Source organism: Neophocaena asiaeorientalis, unplaced genomic scaffold (assembly GCF_003031525.2).
Source record: "Neophocaena asiaeorientalis asiaeorientalis breed wild unplaced genomic scaffold, Neophocaena_asiaeorientalis_V1.1 scaffold218, whole genome shotgun sequence".
In the NCBI taxonomy this organism is placed as follows: Eukaryota; Metazoa; Chordata; class Mammalia; order Artiodactyla; family Phocoenidae; genus Neophocaena; species Neophocaena asiaeorientalis.
In genome coordinates, this window is record NW_020172818.1 from 2,935,681 (window position 1) to 2,940,712 (window position 5,032).

Sequence of the window (5,032 nt, forward strand, 5' to 3'; positions counted from 1 at the left end):
CTCAAAGGAAATCATAAGCACAGTTAATGACATATTAGAAGTAAGGCCTCTGTTTCCTGAGGACATTCCCCAAGGCAGTTGTTCAAAGGGAACTTGGAATTTTCCACCAGAAATGGTTTTCCTTCTTAATAATGATCTCATGTGACATGCATTCCTGTTTTTGTTTTTGTTTCTTTTTGTTTGTTTGTTTTCTTTTGATATATCTTATACTCTGCATTCTATGGGAAATGCTATCTCCACAGATTCTGCGCTTCTGTCTCAGAAATGCAGGGTAATTCTAGGAGGTTAGTAAGACATCTTCTGATGGAATGTATTTGATCTACAAAATAGCCTGGCCAAAAGATATCCAAAGCCAGATTTCAGGAGCAAGGCGTGGGCCTGCTCAGCATCAGAACAGACCAGAACCCAGAGCCCTCTGGCCCTTCCCATTTGCTGCCTGCAGAATAAATCACATATCTCAACAATGGTTGGGGTCACCATTTGCCAACTAGACATGTTTTCTCCTAGGCGAAACTCAGGGTTGAATGTGATTTTAAAAAAACAAAATAAAACAGTCAATGTGACATATTTTAAACATCCAGGAGACTTCACAGCTTCTCAAAGGGAATAGATTTTCATGTTGATTTCCAGTTGTAAACTTAGGTTGAAATATTTGTCTCTGCTCCTTAGGCATCCCAGACTAGAGGTTGACATCAAGGACAGTCATATGTGAACAGACTGGGAGAAGCTTTGAACAATGGGGTCTTTAAAACAGTACTATTATTTGCTTCAAAAATGACTTTTACACTAAACTCCTAATTATTGAAAAGTCAAACCTCTCTTTTTAAAAATGTATGCATTTAATATTTCTAAAAGTAAGTATAGAATCCCTTTCTCTGTCTTTCTAAAATAATCCAACTGTAACTGCTGAAAAGGACTTCCTAGAATGAAGAGAGGAAATCTAGCCATAAAACTCTTTTTGAGTTATTCTAATAATGCAAATATATTACATGCTGGGCAGGAGAAAAAAATATTTTTATTCATAAAATACTTTTGTTAATTCAACATTATTTTTTCCTGTTGATCTTGTAAAATGATCAGCTTATATGTGGAGCTAGATTGTATAGCTTCCTATCTTGAGTGAATTTCATCTTGTATTCTTCAGTTTCTTTGACCAAAATAGTGAGGATTAAAAATAATACTTTATGGGTCGTTATGAGAATTAAATATGTTAATACACATAAAGCATGTAATAAACACTCAATAAATGTGAGGTACCATTGTTAGTAGCACTATTAGAGTCTTTCAAAAATCTGATTTTAACACAGGGCATACCTTTCTTCTAAACTTGTATCTCTATGTATCAAAATTACACTATAATAAACTATACACTTTCCCTGGGAGGTCAGTTCTCTCCACCAGCATGGGTCTGGCACACATGGTTTCCAAATAAACACACCCTTTTATTCTTATAAGCATGTTATTACTTCACTATATGTTTGTATTTTTTCTTTACAGGATAATATCCTTGCTTATAATGTTACCTCCTGAAAGGCAGTAGTCTGAGCAGATGCCTGCTTCCTTTTTTAGGGATATGTTTGCATCAGATAAGAAAAACCAAGGATATAATATTTTCTGCTAAAAGATAACTTTCAATATATTTTCTTAAAAAAAAGAACTGCTTCAACAAGAACAACATCAAAAAATCCTCTTTGAATATAAGAACAAATAAACTTGGGGCATAGCCAGATTTGGCAGATTCGGGTCTGTGTGTTATCCATCTATCTCTATATCTTCTGCAGCCTAGTAAGAGATGTAAGTTGAATTGAATTAGAAACTAAGTTAAGGTCCTGACAGGAAACTGACAGGAAACTGATGTAAAGCAAAAGGAGCAACTAAGATAAGTTTATTGACAACCCAAGGGCAAGATTCAGGAAACCAACAGGAGATGATACAGCAGTGGCTAGATTGCTCTTACCCTCTCTTAACCTGAAAAAGCAAAAGGAGGGACCAGCACCAGGAACCAGGCAAGCTCTGCCTGTTAGAGACGTCTGCTGGATGGAGGCTATGGCCATTCAGCCACTGTTAACTCATCACGTTGTCAGGAGGGAACTGAGGTAATAAGTGCCCCATACGTTCTCTTCTGCCACTCTCCATACCTTGCCAGGACTTCTCACTGGCCAAATGCAAACAGAAGGCAGAAACCAAAGAACTTTAGGTGATGTAGTCACTGTGGTCAGCTTCCTCGGAGGTCACAATAAGGGAGAAAGAAAGGAAAGCAGATCTGGAGCTGCAAATATCCTACAAAGTCAAGAAACACTCTGAAGAATGCATTGATGTGTTCCAATTTTGTAGTCTTTCCCATGCCATAAAAGAATTCTGAAAGCCAGTGTCAAAAAGAGGCTTTCAGAGAACCTCTCCAAATCAGAGTTTCAGATTCTAAACACAATAAAATAGACAAACGATAGAGAGACTGCTTCTGTCTTTATATCTGAAGGTTTTTCTAGGCTCATATTAAAGAGAATTTGAATTAAACTAGTTTGGGATAGTCTAACACTTTTCAGTGAAGAGAAATATATTCCCAATAGTTTAGTTGTTCCTTCTCTAAAAGAGTACTCTCCTAATTCTTTTTACTATAAACTCTGTCAATAAAGAAAAATTGAGCATGCAGTCCTAATACATGTGTACTTATTAATAAAGTCTATATATAAATGGACTATTCTAACATATTATATGCATCATTAAACATGTTGTAAAAGGTACAAGTGGAAAGTAATAACAGAGGAGTTAAAACAAATACAGAGTTTAATATCTTCTCCCCCCACCCCAGTGTGCATCTTACTTTCCCAGTGTATTCAAGCTTTGGAGACTCCTTCACTCTGGAGAGTCTCTTAAGAGACAGCTATGACTCCACACTCCATCCAATAGCCATTCTATAGACACAGTATTATTCCACCCCTTACACATTTTAATAGGCTCTTAAGAGAGCCAAAATTTGAATTTCCTGAATAATCAGAAGATGCTAAGCAAATAACTTGCTACACTAACCTGTTGCTAAGTGTGGTCAGCACTTGCTTCACAGTAACCCTGCAGAACAGGTCTCATCTCCATGTTACAAAATAAGACACAGAGGCATACATAGAAGGTTTTAGGAACTGGTTCAAGATGATCTTTTTCAGAAAATCCAGATTTCCTGAATTCTACCTGAACATTCACTCTCATAATACCAGGCTTCCTACCTAGCAAATTTTCTACAGAAGAAATTTATGGAATAAACCAGCATTTCACCACAGAAGGGTCTCTCTGGGAAACGTATGTCATGGTCCCTGTGAGAAATGATTTGCTCAGAGAACTTAAGCTAAATGTCTGATGCATATTTGGCCTCTTGGTTTCTGTTTTTCCTGCTGGGGCTGAGAGATTCCAGCATTCCTCACTGGAATGCCAGTCACTCTGGGCCAGGACTCCGATTATTGGTTTTCCCCCCATCACCTGACACAGTGGCTAGAAATATAGATTTCTAATAAAATGGCAAAATAAATAAATGTTTACTCAACTGAAACATAAACGTGTGTCTTCAAGGCAATAGAAATTTGGAAACCAGAATTAGGAAATTATCTCCACATTTTAAAAACATACAAAATTTAAAAAATATACCATGATCTTTAAAGAGCATGAAAACGACTCAAAATATCCCCTGTAGTTAATTGCAACAAAAGGAAAGAATTCTTGGCCAGTAAGTCCACCTCGTTCACAGCTTTCACCAGTTAATAAGGTTCAGTTCAATTCCATTTTGCCTCCAACTCCCTCTCATTAAGCTTGGCTCAAATTCAAGCCCCTGAGCACCTCCCAGTGTCCCTGAATGGTCCCGATGTTTCACTTCACTAAAGAAAAGATTAATCTGTAGAAAGGCTTCAGCACATTCCTGGGTTGCTCAAGTGCACTTCTTTTCATAGGACAGGCTTTTGATTTGTGCTTTAAATCAAAGGCAGAGAGCAAAAATTCCAAGTATGTATGGGCTTCCGACCTTTAAAAAAACAGGATTGTTCAGATGGAATTTGACACAGAAATATTCTAGCCTACTACCCTTTTAGTGTGATTCTTCCTCAAGATACCCCTTTCTTCTTTCTACTAAATATCAGCATTTCAATAAAGATGGTATTTGGCAAAGCATTAAAGATAAGTGAAGAGTTCTTTATTAGCAATTTATTCATAGTGACATTTTAGGGTTTCATTTCATAGGAAAAGACGGTGGCTCCAGTTAGGAAACCTGTTTGGCAGAACATAAGTTGTTAATACACTATTTCCTGTGTCTGTGTCAGGGGAAACAGTGTGTTTACTTGGACACAAATTCAGACACTGTTAACAAAGACTCTGGCATTTGGAAAAGTCATTTTTGAATACTTGTACAAACTTCTGATTCACAGATTTATGATACATATAGAAGAAGAGAAAACACTAAATACTTATAATAGTGCTTTTGAAAGATTGCTTTCATCCTTGAATCTTCTTTATTCCAACATTTATATTTTTTGAACTTGTTGATGTAGTTTTACGTAAAACCTGTTGCAAGTAAAACACAGCTCAGTCACAAGAAAAACCCCATCCCATGTGGGATGGAAATGTTGCTTTGATATTGTTCAGAATGTTTGCTAAATAAAACACCAGGTCACCCTGCTTCCTGGGTTTGATTCTATGTACATACACACACACACACACGCACGCACACGCACACACACACACTTTGATGAACAATTTAAGAAAAAACAACAGCTTTAATAGGTTCTATACTCAGTGCAATGATTGTTTTAGTTACAAAATTATTCTATCCCTCAATATTCAACAAGTCATTTTAGGGGAGAATAGGGCATTGTGCAGAACCCCTAATTGATCAGAACATATTTAACATAATAAAGTGCATTTGAGAAACATTTTGACCTTTTCAAATGCTTTCAGTCTTACTTATTTTCAGATCCTTTGATCACATGAAAAGAGGTGCTCTGATGAAAAGGGGATGCCATTGATGGTTGCAACAGAAATTTTATCACTGGAATGG